Source organism: Ambystoma mexicanum, chromosome 6q, assembly GCF_040938575.1.
Source record: "Ambystoma mexicanum isolate Mex_15411 chromosome 6q, UKY_AmexF1_1, whole genome shotgun sequence".
Taxonomy (NCBI): Eukaryota; Metazoa; Chordata; class Amphibia; order Caudata; family Ambystomatidae; genus Ambystoma; species Ambystoma mexicanum.
In genome coordinates, this window is record NC_090937.1 from 1044365729 (window position 1) to 1044387592 (window position 21864).

The window sequence follows — 21864 nt, forward strand, 5'->3', positions numbered from 1 at the left end:
CTGGAGGTGAATCCTCCACTTTTCCTAAATAAACGACGGAATTACTGACGGAATTACCACTTGTAATTCCACTGGTGGTAATTTTGCCAAAAATCTCCAATGGAGTCCTATGGATTTACACCGCCTATCACCACTTGTTATCCCATGGTAAATTCAAAGGACCAAGTGGTGGTAACTGTAAGTCCGTTCGGTGGTATCTCGTAATGAGGCCCAATCTTTTTATGTCTCTTTCACACTAATGTGGCGATTCATGCGCGACATCCTGCCTGTGATTAGTTAAGTGATTGCGGTTTTAGCAGGGCAGGTCTGATCAAGCGATGTTCCGCATTTCTCATCTTGTTTGGGCCTAAAAATCCTCTTTACTTGACTCTGCATATAAACTCACACCTGCTTGCCACTGTCTTCCCTAATGTGCCTCCACCATATTTTGTCATTCACACTGTCCCCGGTTGTAAATACCAATCAAAAAACAGAGGTTTGTTTTTAAACTCATGGGTTGCCCCTAGCAGCGCCTCCCACTCCTCTGTGTCTACCTGCGCTCTCCTTTCTTAAACTGCATTATGGGCTCTGGTTCATCAGAGACAGGTAGCACACGCACCTCGGGGACAAACGGTTTCTTCATGTATTTTTATTATGGTGTTTACACTTGCAAGCTACTTTATTTTTATACAAGGTTTAATAAAGACTGTCAGTGGCCAGAAGATGGCTCTTTTGATATCGACAAACTGGTTGTCTTGCGTGGGGATCTTGAACAAAAGCAGTCTAAAGTTATGCAATGTCAGTGGGAAGTATACTTCTCCTGGTATGACGAAGCTCAGAAAAGACTATGAGAGTCGCAGACAAGGTCTTCACAGAATACGCATGCAAAGCTAGAAAAAGAGTTCGCTCAAGATAAAATGTTTCAGTTCCCGGCCGGCGTAGGGATTATAAAATGACTACATTTATGCTAGGTTGGAGTTAGATCCAAGCACCCTACTGAAGCACTTTCCCAGCACCGCTCCAGAGGACCCTTTGGACTGCCTGCCCCATAGGCCTCTCCTATTGTTCCCCTGCCTGCACCACCACCACCCACCCCACCTACCCAATGGCCACCACCTGTCTTTCCACCAAGTCCTCTTGCCGTGCCTCACCTGAGCAGTCCTCTCCACACCGCCACTTCACCCATGGGTCTCTCAAACAGCCCCCTTTGGCGGCATCCACTCCCATCACTGCCACCCAGTCTGACTCCATCTTGGCCTTTGCTTCATCTGGTGCACCACCGCTCCAATGCCGAAATAGCTTAGAGCACGTCTGGCCCGTCAACTACATACAGAGGTACCTCGCAACTGCTCAGCCTGGCTCTCCTGCAGCAAGGGCTGCAATGCACACTCTCACCAAACAAAGCATACAACTCTCACAGACCACCATTTCACACCCACCCTCTCTGGACCCCAGTCATCCTAGGACCTCTCACCCCACCCAAACCCTGAGGCTACTGTGAGAACTCTGAGGCCATTCTCATATTTAGCCCCTTTTGAAGCCGCACTCAAGTAACCAAAGGAAAGGCAAAGTGTATCCTGATGAGACATTTACTGCTTCTGTCACTACTGTATATGTTTCCCTATTGCAAGCTGTTTGCCGCCCGCTACCATTACATCTAAGGTTACTCAACACCACGACTATAGATGTGCCTTCACCTATGTGCTCCCTTGCTTTGCCGAACACCCTATTACAATATTTTTGTTACCTCCACGCCCAGATTCGCGCCGCGCATCATTGCGCACATGTTCTATGACTGCCCATACTACCCAATGTGATTACCTAACTGTACGCCACCTACACATGATTTCTGCAAGTTGTTCTTCTCCACGTTGTATAGCGCACTAACCTACATCCACTGCTCCCATTTTAACTGCTAATTGCAAATTGATTTACTCATGATTTGTTGCAAACAGATTCACTCATGATTCTAATTACATTCTAATGCTGACTCTTGAGCTCTATGTACAATTATCCTTATGCATGCTGTAGCTGCTAGGCACTACAGCCAGTTAATGTGCTTCGTTTCAGCCCTCATAGAACGTAGCATTTCATATTCGTGTTGCAACTTGTGATCATTAGTATACTGTGTTATACTGACTGCTATATCCGGCAATACTGCCTCACCTAATTTAGTTACGGCATACATGCACTGAGTCTCAGCCTCAGCGCTGCTTTACCCCCACTAAACAGCTCCAGTATCAGCATCTTATCACAGCTACCTACACTTATCACCACTAGCTACAGATACTAATCCGCAACACCACACCTATCCTAGCACTAGTGCACCTAGTCATGAACTTGCTCACCATAATTATCAGAAGCATTTTAAATACATGCATCTTTTCACTATTACCCACAATGGCATCATACCGCTCAGTCACCATTGCCAAAGGCAAAAACAACGACATTCAGGTACTAACTACAGCCCAATACGCCTCACTCAGTACACCTAGAATTTCCTTATCTATGGCCTTAAGACTACCACGGTCAGACAGTATTACTCCTACAACACTTCTACCTTTCCTAAACCACAAGGCAATTGCTCTGCCCAAAAAGCACGATGTAATTCTCAACCACTCACATCAGCCCAATGGATTAAGATCTTTGCCATAAGACCTACTCCTAACCAACCTTGCCCAACAAAAAGGAACTATAGACTAGGCTCCAGATTCATGACAGCCAGCACTCTACTAACTAATGGTAAAAGTAAAACTAAGATTAAATCTATGCCTACAAATCTAAAAACAGCTAACCCTCTGAACAGTAAAGCCACTAACGCTCCTTCTCTGCCAGCTCACGCACTGGATATTGCCGACATCATAACCAAGAACGACCTTGACTTCTTAGCCATAACTGAGACTTGGCTTCACGCTGCGCAGGGCCTACATTCTCACTAGCCATACCAGATGAGTACACAATCATCAGACAAGATAGGGAATCCTCTAAAGGCGGCGGCAACGCCTTTATTGCAAAAACCTTACTAGGCCTTAGGACCTTACCAAACCAAACAGTTACCCATCACATCATTCCAAACTACTACCATGTCATGATTCCTGCCCCTCATGTCCCCAGCCCCCCAAGAGGTCAGGTTGGAGCCAGGCCACAATCATCTACATGGCCCTCAAGGGCCTCTCCATCCCTCCAAAGACCCACTTGGAGTCAGACTTGGCGCTTGTGGCACCAGACTCACTCACTCACTCCCATAGGATAACATTGGGGATTGGACTTGTAGTGCATTGATGGGGACAAGATGGATGCCCCCACATATTTCGGTTCCAAGAACTGCATGTGCGGTCTAGTCTTTTGGGTGTGGTTCAGCCCAGAGGCACCTGGGATACCCAGAGACTATTTAAGCCACACCCAGGCTGAGAAACATGCTTTGCGTTTTCTGCACCTGCAGCGTGACGCTCACCGTGTTCGGATCGGTCTCCAGTAGGCCTGCATCTTTCTTCTGCGCTCAGCTCCTGCAAGAACAAGAACACCGTTAGGAACAGCCTTACCTTGCAGCGCTTCTGCAGATCAGTCATCGCTCCTTCTGTTCTGCGGGCATCTTCGGCGGTGTCATTCCCATCCCGGCACGCTGCTTCCTAAGGAAAAGGGAAAAGAACAGAAAAAAGGCATTAGTAAGCATTCTGCAAATCTTTGCTTATTTTTAAATACTGTACGAGCTTCAAACGCTTACCTGAATCCCAGCCGCTCTGGGGGAACTCTGTCTCCGGAACTTCTCATCCATCTGCAAGAGGGAAAAGACACTACAGGTTAGCGTGGAAACATCTAGAGGCGCTGCATACCGCGCTTACCCACCGCATGTGTTCTTCATAACCGGCATCCACGCTGAAAACGTTGCGGCACCTAAAAGACACAGAAAAAGAACTCAGTTCAATGCAAATACGAAAGGGGTGCATCGCGCATCGCGCTCTCACTCACCTTCAGCGCTACTCATCTCAGCAGCACGCCTCCATCCCCGGACGCCGCCCATCATCTAAGGAAGGAAAGGAACAAAGTTAGAGAACTGTTCAAAAGACTCATTATACTTACCTGTCGGACTCTTGCCAGTGAAGTAACTAGGCAGCAACAAGCCCGCATCAATCAACGCGCCCCTGTGCTGAAGGCAGGACGGAGAGCACACTATCCAAGAAAACAAGGTGAGCTGTGGATCAAAGGGAATGGTTGGACCCCGGAGAAGAAGGGGTTCAAGCACACAGAGACAATAGGGAGTTAAAATCTACCAATCCTGTGTTTCAGGCCCAGTCTCCAGTCGAATAGCCTCCAGGGAAGCGTTCAAGGTCGTAAGAGGTCAGAACAGGCTGAGTGACATCCCCGTGGATACCAGGTGAGCATTACATATCATCCAGCTTATGTATAGACCACCAGGACCACTATCCTCCTTCAAGGAAGACATTACTTCACTTCTTACAGTAAACACAAAACCAGGGTCACAAATTATGCTGCTAGGAGACCTGAACCTAGGACTGCACGATTCCAAAGATGACAGTGCACTAGCTGTCACTAACACTATATCTGAACTAGGTTTCATACATCGCATCTCCCAGCCCACCCACAACAAAGGGAGAACCTTAGATTGGATCGCAGACATCAACTGTGACATCAATATCCTCTCCAACACACCCTGTGCTTGGTCTGACCACCATATTATCTTATTTACCATACTGGACACCAACCTTCCTAAACACTGCAATCCACTCGTTCCTCCGACACTTACTAGGAACATCCGCAACATAACAGTAGAGAAACTACTCCCTCTGCTACAACCTATCATAAATAATCCCATCCCTAACAATGACCCCACCTCCTTAGTAGATTTGTACAACGTCACACTACTCCACGCTATTAATACTATAGCGACACTAGAAAATGCGGAAAGCCAAACCCCACTCCCACATAAATGCATGGGTCAACCCGCATCTTCAAACCCTGCGCAAATGCCGAAACTCTCTGGAAAAAACTTCCCTCAGCACCTAACAAAAACAAATTCGTAAAGGCTTCCCCCATATATAAAGCTGCTGTTCATCAAACCAAAAGTGACACCGTTACTAGACAAAATTGAGTTACTACAAACCAAAATAGAATTAAAAAAATGTAGCTTTACTGCTGACTCTTCCCAATTCCTGCCGTCAAAATCTCCACCAGATCCACACAATCTGTTCAAGTTCTCACCTCTATCTACTAAGGACGTTGAGGGCATAATAATGAACCTGAAGCCATCAAGATGCCAGGGGGACATCTGCCCAGGAAAGATCATTAAAGAGGCAGCGAGTGAGCTTGGGCCCTTTATTGCCTTAGTAATCAACGCCTCATTCGAAACCTCCACAGTCCCCACCAATCTTAAAGCCACCTGGGTCTTCCTATTATTAAAGAAACCTACCGTTGACCCCAACATTCCTACAAACTACAGACCGTTCACGACAGTTCCATTTCTTGTGAAACTTCTTGACAGGGCAGCCTATCTTCAGATTCAGGAACACCTAAAAAACAATAACCTCCTGGGCCTCCGCCAATCAGGCTTCAGACCCAGACACGGCACCGAAACAGCTCTGATAGATCTAAAAAGACAAATAGACATCATAAAAGTTAAAGGCAACCTAGCCCTCCTACTGTTATTAGACCTATCGGCTGCCTTCGACTTAGTAAACAATAAAGTCTTATGTAACCACATCTCGTCTGCAGCACACTTCTCCAACAAAGCGACCGCATGGATACAGTAATTTCTGGATAACAGAACTACGAGAGTGTTCGCACCCACAGCTTCAGCCGCGCCAGCACCAGTCACATGTGGAGTCCCCTAGGGCGCTTGAGTCTCTCTGATGCTCTATAATATGTTCACAAAGCCCCTCTTGGATGACTTAGACCATTTGGGTGTCTCCTATACAAACTATGCAGATGACATCCGAATTCTCATCCCCATCACTGGCGACTATGTCATTGGCTCGAAACTACTAAACGATATATACACCTCATCATACAAGCTTGGATGGCTAAACACAGGCTCTGTCTTCATGATGATAACATAGAGTTACTCCTCGTAGGGTCCCAAACAAGACTCAACGGATTAAATGAACAGTTCAACTCGTTCAATATTGACGACAACAATATAAAGGTATACAACGAAGTGAAAATGCTAGGCATTCACCTTTATTCCTCATTAACATTGACAAGACAGGTCAATGCGACAGGGTTGGCCATAGCCTACACTTGCAAATTAATTAACGCTTGTAGACCTTTCTTGTTCACAGCCAATTGTACCGCTATAGCTAGAGCGCTGATCCTGACAAAACTAGACTATTGCAATGCCTTATACCTGGGAACCAACCAACACAACCTAAAAAAGTTACAAATTCTCCAAAATAACACGCTGAGACAAAATGCTCACTGGCTATCAATCCATCAGAGAATTGCATTTAAAACCTTATCAATCACGCACAAATGTCTTTCCAACTTAGAGCCGAAATACCTGATTGACAAATGCTCACAAAATTTGACAGACCGCACAACAAGATCTGCACAACTACACTGCCTTAAGATCCCTAGGTTCACGCTTCAGAAGGCAGAGGGCAGTAGTTTCCCAGTCTTAACAGCAAAACTGTGGAACACACTGCCAGTAGCCCTAAGAGAAGAACCATCCTACTTCAATTTTAGGAAAAATGCAAATATGTGGCTTACCGAGCAGGAGACAAAATAACCTGTAGAGGAGGTCCCAAGCACGACCCGCACTCCAGCCATTCATTTTGAAGTACCAGGAACGTTCATGCCTAAATATGTGACGTATGATAAGCAAATAAACCAGCAGAGAGCCGCAGTTGGGCTCTGTCCAGTACCTATCAGAAGAACAGCATCTGTTGAAGTACCGCCACCTGAGAAAACCTGGACAGTAAGGTACCCATTGAGAAAGCCATATCGACAAATGGTTACAGAATGAAGATTGTCAGAACACAATCCCTGAAGAAGCTAAAAAGATACTGAAGGAAGACGAATGGTGACGTCACAAGAACCCGGACTGACTCACATATAGAACATATGACGACCTGCGAATGATGAAAAGAGACCATGGATAAGTGACATCCTGAACCTAAAGTGAAATAATCAATGTCAAAGATGTCAGAAATAATGCCACATGCGCGAAGAAGATATTCAGTTAGTTTACACGTGTGCATATGCAAGGAACTGCAAGGAGCCAGAATTCATGAGGCTTGCTTATGCTTAGTAGTAAAATAGATTGCGGCAAGCGCCACCTATACATATGTACCTCAAAAGGAACACTTTATATAAGTATACTTCCACTATGCACAAGAGCATGATCAACCAAAGGTTACTAAAGGTCTCAAGAGAAGAGCTTTGCGGCAAACAAAATGAAAATTAAAGACAGAGAGAAACTCAGACTCATGCAAATTGTGCCAGGAAGCCAAGGTCGTATCGGCTGAAATAGGTCACCAGTAGATACAATTTATGAAAGAAGAACAGAGTATCCTGTTCAGAAAGATCAAGATAAGCCACAGAAGGCAGATGGCTGGCAGAATTACATCAAATACACAAATTAAATGAAGAATAAGACGATTTCACAGTGTCGGAATCACGTGACCAGCCAAGCGAGACGGGATGAAACTTTCACACCTACGCATGGCCTTGTGCCATGCACAGATATCTTAATTTTTCCAGACTAAGAAGCAGTCTTGAGGCCAAACACAAAGAAATAATTGACACATGACCACTAAGGTGATGAGTGATTGTAGCAATAATTGAAGGGAAGCCGGGGGTGCAGACGAGCTCTCTGCACCTGGCCAGCTATTCTGTACGCTGCTAGGCAAGTGGAAAAGTATAAGTGTGGCTTTTGCCAACCCAATCATAGTGGACCAAGTAAACTAGGGTCCTATAGTTAGTAAAACCAATGAGACGTCATACTTTTAGTGACGGTTACAGTAGCCATTTTGAAGGTAGGTCTTAGATGCCCCACCTGACAGTGTTTACCAATCCCTCACTCTGTTACCATATACAGATATAGCACCTATATTAAAGTTACCTTCCTAGAACCAATAGAATTGCATGGAATTTTAAGCGTTACACGTCAGTAATTATGAGTTTTAGTATAAATGATGTGTTTTTTATGAAGTTCATTGGAGTTGTTGAAGCGAGAAGGAAGATCGAGATTGCTGATATTCATGAACTCCCTGTTTTTTGTACTTGTCTTTAAACGGACTCCCTTTGCCAAACCATTGAGTTGTCAATATTGATTTGATCCATCTTGCGGGTGCTGCTGCCTCATCTTAAAGTGCTATTGGGAAACCCCCAGCTTTATGGGCCGGTTGGGGACCTAGTGCATAAACCTGTATGTCTTATGACAATTCTCTTCATCTGTGATGCACTTTATTCAATTCCTGTATTGCCTCAACTGTATGTAAAATATGTAACATATGTACTGTAAGAAATGCGTCCAGATACCTAAGGGTTCGGTGCGCTATATAAATAAACAAATCAAATCAAAGTTGCCAGATCCCGACCCAGGTCTGAGTCTGCAAAGTGGTACATTTGGGATGGTTGGTCTTTGAAGAACCGAATTGAGATTCCCAAAGATGAGATCTGGTATCCCCCTTTTACTAATCCCGATCTATCCTACCTCCCCTCTACTCTCCTAGTATATCATCACGCATGTCCTACCCTACCCTACCCCACGATCTTCTATAGAAAACGTACACTCGGAGGGAAGCAAGAGAATGTAAAACCCATTTTTTTGCTATAACCCAGACTTATCCTCCAATCGCTTTAATGTCATAAACTACTGTGAGAACCAATATTTCTCTTCCGTTAACCTCATTTGGGTTGATGAGGGTACCAGAGTGAAAGAACCAATACCAATTTCCTATCCTTAGAACACCCCTAGACCAGAGACATGGTATCCCCCCTTCCTTGACTGTGACCTACCCAACCCCCCTCAGCCTTCATAGTATGTATTAAGACACACAATCTTCTTTGTCCCAAGTATCACTCAAGTACTGTGACAAATAAGAGGAAATCAAGAGGAGTACAGATTTCCTATGAGGAAAACACCACTACGGTAATGGGATGAAGAAGATGCAGAGAGAGGCACATCAACATCTTCATAGGCCATGTCCCACTAAAAAGGCTAGGCAGGGTCAGGCAATTGAAATCAACCATGCCTACCTGCAGCCTATCAAGTCTTCAGGGGAGTATAAAAGAAACATCAGTAATCAGCAAAGAGAGTGAGTTGGGAGGAGAGCTGTGGAGCCATGGCTGCCTAGGACCAGCTGGAAGAAACAGGGACTTCAAGACGCTGAGGGTCTGTGTGAGGAAGCATCTGCGAGAAGTGTGGCTAACTACTGCTGTTTCTGACAAAGAAGAGAAGTCCAAAGAAGGGAAAACTTCTAAAACGGTACTCCCTTTGCACTCTGTGGTTCCCAACCCCATTACCTTCCTTTCCTGCATTCCTCCTGATCCACCATTTTTCACATGCATTGATGTGGTCTCGGCTTTCTTCTCCGTACCCATTCATCCTGATTCACAATACCTTTTTGCATTCTCCTATAAGGGGAGACAAGTGACCTACAAATCTCTTCCCCAGCGATTGACTCCTTCGTCCTCTTTTCCCAAGTCTTCAAGAAATACCTACAGGATGTCACATTCCCTGGAAGCTCCACTCTGATCCAATATGTTGGTGACCTACTCTTAGCGTCCCCATCGTTGAAGGCTTTACTGTCTGACTCACACACTCTTCCTTCTTTACTAGCAACTAGTGGACACACAGTAAACAAGACAAAACTCTTGCTCTGCGTCCCCAAGGTGCGTTACTTAGGGCATGATGTCTCCCATGGCACTAGGCACCTGGCACCTTCCCGAATTTCATGCATCCTTCAATGCCGTTGCCCTGTCACCAAGAAACAACTACGCTCTTTCCTAGGGATGAGCAATTTCTGTCACTCCTGGATCCTTGATTAGGTCTGCATTGTTGGTCCAGTGCAGAAAATGCTCCTAGATTTTCAACCTAACAAACTGCATTGTTCTCCAGACACTTTTACTGCCTTCTTCAAAAACAAATCTGCCCTCTCTACTGCCTCCAACCTCGCACTTCTTGATTATTCCAAGAAATGTACTCTGTTCTGTGATGAGAGCGAGGTGTACGCTCTAGGGTTTGTCACATATAGGCACGGTGACCTGCAACATCCCGTGGTCTATTTCAGCTCACAGTTAGATCCTGTAGCTTCTGCTTTCCTGTGCTGCCTTAGGGATGTTGCCACTGCAGCGCTACTGCTCTGCAAAGGCAGACAATATTGCTCTGGCCCACCACATTGACATTGCAGTGCCTCACGCTGTCCTCTCTTTGCTCCTGTGGTGTAAAACATAACAGCTCTCTGCTGCACACCTCTCAAAGTATGAGAAATTGCTGCTCTCAGCGACTAACATCACACTCATTAGGTGTCACCCTCTCAACCCAGCCTCCCTTTTATCCACTCCTGATGATGGTCTCCCACATGACTGCCTTGTGGTGATTCATCAAAAGAAAAACAGAGTGGGATCCACCCTGTAAAGCCTGGTGCTCCTCGTTGCTCCACGAAAGGAGCTCAGTTCATTTGTTTTCAAGTTCCAAAATTAAAAGCTTTTGTTTGTAATTATGTTTGCTTCAATTCTTCAATTATATTATTAATAGTTTGCTTGCTTCAATTATCAGATGTTCAAAATATACTCATTCGAAAGTATGCTGTAAAAGATTTGTGTTTTAATCACACAATTATCCCAAGAGAATCAACAAAACCTCAGTTAACAGTACAAGCTGTTTCCATTGTTCCAGAATTTCCATTGTTCATTTCACCCTCAGAGCACTGGTGCAGTTAAGTGTCAGAACGTTGATGTCAAAAATCGACTTGCAAAAGTATGTCACAAGACTGGTCTTAGCTGGCCAGATGCTCTCTCTCCTGTCCTGATGGACATTAGGAACACTGTCATTAGGGTGCATGGTCTTTCCCCCCATTAGATACTTACTGGGAGACCCATGAGGATGCCAGCTACTCCTCCACCATCACCAGCACTTTCTAGTTTGTAACTTAATGACAATCTTGTTATTTCACACTGCAAAAGACTAATGCTCGTTGTCAATTCTCACGTCCAGCAAATCAAAGAAGCACTGCTGCCACCTCCTGAGGCTCCATGTCATGGACACCTGCCAGGAGACTGACTGGGTTACAATCAAAGTTCATCAAAGAAAGTCATCACTGTTTCCATGCTGGAAGGGGCCATTCCAAGTCCTTCTCATGACCCACACTGTTGTGTGATGCAGAGGACATGACTCCTGAGTCCATGACAACCAACTCATAAAGGCAGTGAGTCTTCTGTGGTCCAGGATAAAGAAAACATTCAACTACCATCTATTGGGGTCGATCCGCCTCTTCAACATCGTTCTCCAGTGGTCCAGGATAAATAAGCCTCTCCTCCACCCTGTGGGATGTTTTTATCCACGCATCCAAGCCCTACCTCAAAACTGTGCAGTACTGACATGGAAAACATCATGATGGCCAGAGCTTCCCAGAAAATGCCCAGGGAAGTGCATGAAGAATAGGCTGCCACCCATTTTGCCGATGTTATGGGCAGAAGGGCACTGCCTAAAACCACCATTGGACTACCCACACAGTAGCCTGAAACCATTGGGAATGGCAATGCTGATTGCCAAAAGCAACCTAGAATTGTGGGGAATTCATTTTCTTAAATCCCAAAAATGGGTGCAATACCAGTACTCACCACTATCAGAAAGCCGGCGTTTTAAAACCACCAGATTTTTTTTTGGTGTAAAACTAAATAAATGAAAGCATGCCAAAGAAAGACTTACTGAGAGGTGGATACAATCTAAAGTTATATTCTGAAGTGACTTGAAGGTTTATAACAAGACTGGCTGAGCTGTGGATTTCAGCAGTTTAAGTAAATTTGGACTGAAAGACACTAAAAATCTTAATGTTTAAAAGAAATGAGTGACCTACTTTTGAGTGTCACATGGGTTGCAATTGTTTAAATGTCATAGTCTTAAACTTAGAATCAGCATTCTAGCTGCATATGTAAACATTGTCTTGACTTAAACTGGGTAACAAAAAGTGACATTTTATCTGAAGCCTGGCTTAAGGAACTGAATTCTGCCCACCAGCTACCCCCGACAGGAGATGAGACTTGCACAACAGCTGTGTTCCCAGGCCTAGCTGCCTTTTTGCTGCTCCCACCAAAAGGGATCTGACACTTCTCTGATTGAATTACCTGGGCTCTGCAGGAAATTGAACAAAGCCCTGTCCTGACTCAGGCAAATGTTTTATTATGGGGGCCATAAATGGCTTCCTCTTGAACAATGGGCCTTCCAGGGCCCAGGCAGATGGTTTATTGCAGGGGTAATAAAAAAGGCTTCCTCTTGGCAGAAACTGGGAGGGGGAGAAACTGGAGACAGAGGCTGAGCTTGAAGAAAGTGGAAAGACTGGTTTCTGTACCATGTGACCTGAAACCACACCCCTCTGTAGCCAGAATATGGTTTTAGAAAAAGATGAATAACTCATAGTACGGACTTGTCATAATTATTTAAATGATACCATAATTCTTGTGATTTTTCTGCCCACATTTTAAGAGGTTTTTATAACCGGTGGCATGATCTGGGGGCAAGCTAGCAGTAAAGAGGGTATTACTTAAAATGTATGCATGTTAAAAGTCTGATACTTCATCAATTAATGCCTGCATGCCTTGCACACATGTGTATAAATTTGAGTAAGAATCTGATATTGGTAACCTGACCAAAAAGTGAAATATGTTGCCATTTCTGAATGCAAGCTCCCTGGAAGAGCAGATTTGGACAGGGTATACCTCCTGTGATATGTGATGGGTGCATGTAATTTTAAACAAATGTGTACCTGTGCAAATATGTCTTTTGGGTCAAAATATAGATTGTGTGTAATTTGACAGGGGTGGGTTCTCTGTACCATAAACAGACCTCATCATGATGACACTTCATTTCATTCCCCCAATCAAGGGGAAGAGGATGAAGTGGCCAATGACAAGTGGAGAGGGGTAGAGCCTAGTGATGCTGCACACACACCCATTTTCAAAACACATAAAAGCAGACAGTCAGGACAGATAGGGACATTCAATTCCATTTGCTGCAACGCGCTCTGCCGGACCATACCACATCCAGAGATCCAGACTTCAAATCCATCAATCTCCAGAATCCAGAGAGAGAGCAGAGCTGACCCAGACCACTGTTAGCAGAACCAGAGAGCTGACCCAGATCACTGTGAAGTGCAGAGACCAGACCAGAGTCCAGTCTAAAACCTGACCAGATCCGTGGCGAGGCCCATCTATTTCCAATATATATTGTGAGTACCCAGCAGAACTGTGCAGAACCAATCTTCGAGTTAAAATAATATAATTCAATCTATTTTAATCTAAGTAGAACTGCCTCCTAACTGTCACCTGTCATTTGTAAAGCTGTCACCTGTCATTTTCTAGTTGCAAGCTGCACTTGTCACTTTGAATTTTAACATTCCAAATCCGAAAAACTACCTTTATTTAATCGCTCATATCTCCGTGCAGTAACTTTCCTCTGAAAGCTTAGAATCTTGGCTTTCCTACGAACTTAGAACCGCATTCCTACCCCCGATAGTTTTGCCGCAATCGCGAAAAACGCACTCGCGAATTTACCGCGATTTGCAAATTTCTCTACGTGTGAAAACAGCAGTTTCCTTGCTAAAAATTCGTTTGACTCTTAAGAACCATCCCTGAATCATGCCTAGAGTGAGCCGGGACTAATATTAACTAGATACCACTCACCCGGAACCTCTAGAGGGAATTAAAAGCATTTTAGCATATTTTTCACTTCATTGCCAGCACATATAAAAGCATTTTGGGCCTGTGTTTCCAACTTCTGTAGTCTAAGCTTGCTGGGGTGAACTGAATTGCATTTGATTGCATTTCTGAGAACTGTGTGTTTTCCTTCCATTTCCTTGCATTGCATAAAGGGGGGAGGGGATTGCCAGAGAAAAGTGATTACATTGTTTTGTTGAAATAATATTGAGTATTTTCTGTATTGCATTTTCATTCAACATTACATCCATCTGAACTTATATAAAGCATTCTCTACCACCTTATTCTTCTGTTCCTATTCACAAGTGTGCTAGTGCCAGACTATCTATTATTGATTACTGCTCAGATTCAGTGTGATATTCAATTATTCATTTATTATAAAGTGTGATATATATATATATTGTTTAAATTATCAAATAAACCTTTTAAACTTGCAAAACAGAACTACTTCTTGGCTCAGCGGGGTCAGGAGGATTCCAAGAGAGGGGTGTTATATAGGGGTAGTCATCCAGAACGCATGAACTGGACATAAAGATATATTAATAAGGGTTTCCATTCAGTATCCCAGACTAGGCATTGATTTAGCTGTAGTGTTGAATTGAATCCTCTTACAAATTGGGGGCTCGTCCAGGATTCCGGATTAGATCTATCACTTGTGCAGATTAATACAGTGTGCCAGCTGACCAGATACACATATCCGGTCGGATCACCACGCTGTGTTACGCTGTAAAGCACTCCTCAAAGGAACGCTCTAAGGAAAAGGTCTGTTTTGCAAAAATAAAACACAAACTTCTGTAAGTCAGGACAGAGACCAATCTCTAGAACGACGACCTTAGTAGACATGAAAATAGCCAGAGAGCACTTCTTACATAAGTTATTTGTGAGAGGTGAGTGGACTCACCAGGACCGCATGGTCTGGTTGCAGGCCATCACGCAACAGGTCACTGAAACAGGGTCAGATATATGGGGAGATCAGGGTCCCCTACATGTGGCCCTGAGTGAACTATACATGGCTCCTAAAGCTAAGGATGAACAAGACAAGATGGTTAGGATAGCGGCATACCTGTACCTATATATGGGAGACATGCAGGATAAATGTACTGAAAGCCAAGATCTGGCAAATAAGCGACAGATGGCGTTAGAGAAGGTCCAATCTGACCTGGTCTCTTCTGAGCAGAGGCTGCAGGGGAGCCAGGAGTCAGAAAATGAGAGTAGACAGCACATCATTAAAATAAAGAAGGATATGGACATCCTGCAACAGGAAAAGGCTGACCAGGATACCAGATTTCTGGCCTTGCAGAAGGAGTACCAAGAAGGTTTGGACTCCCTACTGCAGAGCCAGAAAAAGCTGGAGCAACAGTTGACTTCAATAGGGTATGTGCTGAGCAGGTAGTCACCCTGCAAAGCCACCTAGATAGGGAGAAGGCAGAGAGCAATAAACTGATTCTGAAAGACCTGGATACCCAGGCAGAGTTTGATCAGGAGCGCCAGAAAGCTGGTGCCTTCCAAAGGCAAAGGGACGACCTGGCGGCACAGATGCAGGCTCTTAGTCAGGAAAGGGATACCTTAGGCCAGGAAGTCTGCCACTTAAAAAGGAAAATGGAAGAAAATCACCTGGCCGTCCAGGGACTGGGTGACCTCCAAAAAGAACACCATAACTTGTTAGAGCACACCAGGAAGGTGGAGGATGCTCTGGCAAGAAAGGAGCAGGCCAATAGGGACACAGCTCAGGAGGTAACCCTCCTGCAGCAAAGACTGGTCCAGTGCTCCAGGACCAATCAGGAGGCACAGAGAGAGAATGAGGCTCTCTGCCAGCACAATGATAGACTCCAACAACAGGTAGCGATGCAGGAGAGACTGATAGAGTCTAGTAAGGCCTTAACTGAGGAACTGAAGGCGCAGGCTCTTGCATTGCAACAGGGAGCAGGGGCGGATAGAGACCAAGTTCGCTGGGAAAAGGAAACTCCTGAGCATAACCTCAGGAGCCCTAGTACCAGAGACCTTTATCTCTCTCAGTCCCTGGACTCTGCCACCCCCATGTCCCCTGGCGCACATGAGCACCGGGCCACAGGGATGGCAGACTACTATCCAGCCAGAAGCATGGGGCTCATAGGCCAGTACCTCCCAGGAATGGATGGGCGGGCATCCGGGTATGGGCACCCAAGCACAGTGCAATTTGATGGGGAAACCCAGGAGAGTAGGCCCATTAAGGGCATCCTGAAAACCTCTGCCCAGTTAGGTCAGTGGGGGGGGGGTACCCATCAAATCAAGGAGGGATCTGAAGACTCCTCTGAGCGGTACAGGACACAGGAGACCAGGTCCCCACATTCTGCCAGCCATTCCCAGGCTCGCAGAATCCGGGAAAACCTGGAAGAACAGACGGGAACCTCTGGGAGCAGTGCCTCTGAGTCAGAAGATGAATGGACCAGGGTTACCCGAACCAAAAAGGCCAATAAGGCAAAAAGGGCCTTGCTTAAGGACCCATTGAAACAGATTAAGGCAATCAGGAGTGTCATCACGCCTTATCATAAAAACGCCAAGTATTCTGTTTGGGAGCACTTAGAGTTGTTTGAGCAAATGATGGAGACTTTCCATTTGAAGGACAGCCAAAGCTGTATTCAATATGTAAAGTGGACCTTCTCCCCGGAATACTCCAGTTTCTTTGCGGGGCTGGAGGACCAAAATCATTTAAGATGGTCCGCCTATAAGGCGGCCATCTTGAAACATTTTTCTACTCATAGAAATCCTCAAGAGGCTCGCAAGGCAGCCTACAATTTACAATGTGGGGAGGATCAGGCCCCACAAGAATTTGTGCAGGAGTTAAAGCGTGCTTTTGCACAGACCACAAGAAGGGTGCGCACGGATAGCAGAGAATTTATTAATACGTTTTTCCATGCCTTGCCCAAATACATAATGACCCAGCTCGTGAGGGATTTTCACGAGAAAAGATCTTTAGACTGGGTCATTGAACAGGCGACCCGGATCTACGAGGTGCAGAAGCCAATAGAAAATAAAAATAATGCGCCCAAAAACCCCAAAGCCAACAACACCCCTGCTGCTGCCAAGGTGGCAGAGGTAAAGGTCACCCCCGTTTTAGAGTTGGAGATGGGGGTGCCTAAAAACCTACCTGCACCTAATAATGCTAGGCCCAGAAGGTCCTCGGGCCAGTCACAGACAGGGAGCCAGGGAGGCAGCCCCACAAATGGGGTCCCTCGCTCTCCTGATTATGTAAGCCCCCGTTACAAGGGAAGTCCACCCATCCTGGGTTATGTGTGGACTCCTCCAGCCCAAGGGGGAGGATCCAGCCAAGCACCTAACCCAGAGAACTTCCCTCCCAACTTCTCACAGGAGGGCATAAACTCACCAAACCCTGGGCAGAACTTCTTCCCCAGGTATCCACCCAACTTCCAGCCCCAAAATCCTCCACCCTTCTTTCCCCAATTCCCTGAGCCCAGACAACCGAATCCGGGAGAGGGGAGGCCAAGGGTGGAGGGGTATCCAAATCTTCCCAACCAGGGGTACTACCAAAGAAGGGATAGCTACCCTTCCCGGGATCAGCCCAGGGGAGAAAACAGGGCCCCGTATCAGCCCGAGCGGGTTTCCCAGTTAGAGCGCCAGGTTCAAAACATGGCGCGGGATCTGGGTCACATACTGAGGGCTCAGCAGAACCCTCAGATCGGCATGCCGGCGCAGAACGCACCCAACTCTGGACCTGGTGCTCCAGAACAATGACGGGGGCAGCACCCCGATAACACACCGGTTCCCAGGGAGGAGGCACAAGGGGAAGGGGGGTGTAAAGCCTTAGAGGAAGCTTCCTTCCCAACTTGTAAACAGCCCCTGGAAAACCAGGAACCGGAAACAAAATCTCCTGCCCCTGAAAGCCTGCCTCCCAAGGAGCAGAGGGGGGGTAGGAGAAACAAAGGACCCAAACAGACCCGTTTTGTGGAAGAAATACAGATCTTCCAATTTGAAGGAGAGGGATCCCCAGAGGATCCTGGGGAAAGGATCTTCTCCTTCAGAGATGGGGGAACTCCTCCCAAAGAAAAATGGGTCCCTAGGGATGCAAATCCAGACTGGGGAGATGGGGAGACTGAGCTACCGCCGCCCACCATCTCATCCCAGAACCAACAGCAAGAAAATCCCCTGGTTCAAACCCATCCTGATGACTGCCTCCGAAAAGCCGGGGGCGGCCCAGAACCGGAGCCAGGGGAACCCACAATGGCTCTGATCTCCAGTTGCCAACTTTTTCTTTCAGATTCCCAAGGCTCTCCACAGAATTCTGCCCAAATCTCTTCTCTAGCAATGTCCAAAACTAGAAAGTTAGCCCACCAGTTGTCCAAAAATGTGCATTATCTGTGCCCCCTTGAGGAGAAGGAGGGAAGATATTATGCCCCGGTACAAGTACAGGGGCAGGGTACGATTTCAGCGCTGGTGGACACGGGATCTCAAGCTACCCTTCTGTCCAGAAGGGCCTTTGACGAACTGAATGCAGGAAGGGGAGGGAATTACCAAATTCCTCTCACCTCACTTCCTGGACAACTCCAGAACTTTGACGGGAAGGAAATTCCCGTCTAGGGGACGGCAGACTTGGACATTAAAATTGGGCGACACAAGTTGAAACACCCAGTCATAGTTGTGACTCCAGAGGGCACCCCTTGTTTACTAGGGAATGACCTCCTGAGAAGGTTGTCACCCCTAATAGATTGCGTAAACAAGGTCCTCTGGACCCAGACTAGCCGACCCATAAAATTAAAACAGAGTGTCAACCATGTTAGTTTAAACGGCACATGCCACATGGTTGAACAAAAATCTGACCAAGTAGAATTTCACTTCCAGAATAACCAAATTCCAGACGTGACAGTAATAGCAGTAGGACAACAGACTGGTGATGGGGGGTCCTCTCTATTTCTGAAAATCAACCTTCCTTCCAGTTTAAGGTGGTATTCCACACTGGAAGGAAACACCCTGAAATTCTTTACCAATCCACAATCAGAAACTCCCACTCCTATAGTCCAGAAAGATGTGAAATCAGCTCAGAGCCTGAGAGCAGTTGTTCATCCCTGTCCAATTAAATGATGGGAAGGACTCTGTTCTCGCTCGAGTGTGTGTGAACAACGGTAAGAGCTTCATCAGCGAAGCCATGTTCCGCCAACTCCCAAAAGATCCAGCCATTCCCACCTTCAAACTGATAGACAAATGGGAAATGGACCTGGAAGCACCTAATTCCAAACATCTCCTGCCAAGCAGGTGTATGCTCAAAATCTCCATTGGCAACAAGAGCATAGTCCACAATTGTTGGGTCATGCGAGACGTCCCTGCCGCCTTTTACTTAGGCAGTGACATTCTCAATCGCTTTGCCATTAGTTTGGACCTAATAAACTTCAAAGCTTGGTCCCGATTAGCGGATAATCCCATGGGCTTTGATGATCCAGAATAAGCATTTAGGTCAGCTCAATTGCTACCTTATGCAGTTGAAATTCAGATCAAAGAGGAAGTCACCATCCCAGAAAGGACCCGACAATTCTCCCTGGAAGTGAAAGTTAAAAGAGGACAATACTTGCAAAACCCTGATGCTTACATACATCTAAACGCTTCTCTCCAACAGCAAGGGTTGGGGGTAAACCCAACTCCATTAGTCAACATAGAACATGACACCATTCCAATAGAGGTGGATAACAGCGACTTAAAGAGTATTACTCTAGCCGCAGGCACCATTATTGGAATGGCGGTTGATGACCGACATTTTTCCATCAATTTAGGTAATGAACTGTTAGGACCAATCCCCAAGGACTGTTTTGACAGTGACAGTGAGGACAATACAACACCAGACAGGATTTCTACCCGGCATGGGGGGAACTTCCTGGTGTACACTTCTTGCCCTTATGGTAAGGAAGATGTGACTTGTGACTTCAGAAGGGATGAGGTGATTTTCCAGGTCCATGAGGGCTGCCTTTCCCACCTGAAGCCTCCAGTCCAAATCAGCACTCTGACCAGGGACTTCTCCACCCAGCTGGAGGAGGCCGCTGAGATAGCCAAACCAGAAGTCTTTCCAGGCTTCAGGCAGATGGTGGAAGAGAGAGTCAACCTAGCTGATGCCTGTGTGACTCTGGAACAAAAGCAAAAGTTGAAACAAGTTTTCTTGGATTTCCAAGATCTCTTTGCAGTAGACTCATATGACTGTGGCCGCACCGACATCCACACAACAACAATCCCCACGGACCCTGGCATGACTCCAGTGTCTGTGAAGCAATATCGCTTGCCTCTCGCATCAATGGAGTCCCTTACTGAAATAATTAAGAACCTTGAGTCCCGGGGAATAATCCGTCCAGTCCACAGCACCTTCAATAATCCGGTGCTGGGAATATTGAAGCCAAACGGCCAGTGGAGACTCTGCGCCGACCTCAGGGAGCTCAACAAACGGGTCCATACTTCCCGATGGCCTCTGCCCTACATTGACCAAGGGCTGGCCCAGATCCAGGGGTCACAGGTATTCACTGCAATAGACCTGACCAATGGATACTGGACCGTGCCGGTTAGCAGGGAGGACCAATACAAACTGGCTTTTACCTTTGGGGGCCAGCAGTATACATGGACCCGGACTCCCTTCGGATACCTTAACTCTGGTAATGAGTTCAATATTTTCCTACATAAGGCCATGCCCGACCTGGGTGCGAGGGGTAACCTGGCTTATGTAGATGATGTCCTCATCAAAAGTTCATCTGTGGAGGAACACATAGCGGAGATCCGTTATGTTCTGACCCAGTTGAGGGCCGCCGGAGCAAAACTTTCCTTTCAGAAAGCACAGTGGTGTAGAACCCGTGTTAATTTCTTGGGGCATGAGATTACTCCTCAGGGTCTCTGTCCCCAGGAAAAGAAAGTGGAAGCACTTCAGAAACTGAAAGACCCCACAACTCTGCGGGAACTAAGGAGCCTCCTTGGACTGACTAATTACAGCAGAAAGTTCATTGAGGGCTACGCAGAGATCACCAGACCCCTGATTCATCTCTTGAAGGGGGGGGTCAAGTGGGAATGGGGTCCAGAACAAGCCGAGGCAGTAAAACAACTCAAAAGAAGCCTCTCACAAGCACCTTGCCTAGCTTACCCTGTCAGAAACAAGGAGTTCTTCCTGGAGACGGGGTTCTCTAATACGTGCTTGACAGCAGTATTATACCAAAAGCACGACAAGGTCAATAAAGTAATCTCCTATGCGAGCAAAACTTTATCCTCTGTGGAGGAAAAATTCAACGATTGTGAGAAGGCACTCCTGGCAACGGTGTGGGCATTGAAGAATTACCGCCCGTTTATCCAGGGGGAACACATCATAGTGGAGACTCCACACCAGCCTCTGCAATATCTCCAAAGTGATAGAATCCGGGCCGGAAATGTGAGTAATTCCCGAATTACTTCCTGGATTCTGTCAATGCAAGGCTTTCCTGTGGAGGTCAGATATGGCCAAAACAAGAAGAGTCCCCTCGCGCAAGGTCTGGCTGACTTGCATGATTGTGCCAGAGAAAACTGTCTCGAGGACGAAAGTCTAAAAATCAAGGACAACACGGAGGCATACCTTAATTCCCCACACAAAGTCTTTGAAGAGGACAAGTGTGAGGGAATGCCCACTGTGTATGTGGATGGATGCTCGTACCATGTTGACAACGACGGGGAGAAAGAACTGGTGGCCGGCGTAGGGAATGCATGGGTGAATGAGTCCCCAGAACCCTCCGCTGGATACAAAATTGGTCCCCGAAGTAGTCAGGTGGCAGAATTGATGGCTGTGCATCAGGCCATCCTCACTGCTGTCCAGCATCAACTCCACGAACTGGTCATAATCACAGATTCGGATTATGTACTGAACGGGTTCGTGGAGCACCTGGTTAATTGGAAAACCAGAGGCATGTTATGTGCTAACAACAAACACTTGAAACATGGGAAGTTGATCCAAAACATTGATGATCTGGTCACCTCGAATGAGATGACCATCTATTGGAAAAAGAT

At 46.2% G+C, this 21864-nt stretch overlaps 1 protein-coding gene across 4 annotated transcripts in view; it reads right to left on the reverse strand.

Moving 5' to 3' along the window:
* ZDHHC2 (zinc finger DHHC-type palmitoyltransferase 2) overlaps positions 1 to 21864 on the reverse strand; it is a 1080498-nt gene that overhangs the window by 482601 nt on the left and 576033 nt on the right. The gene's annotated exons all lie outside the window — the stretch shown is intronic.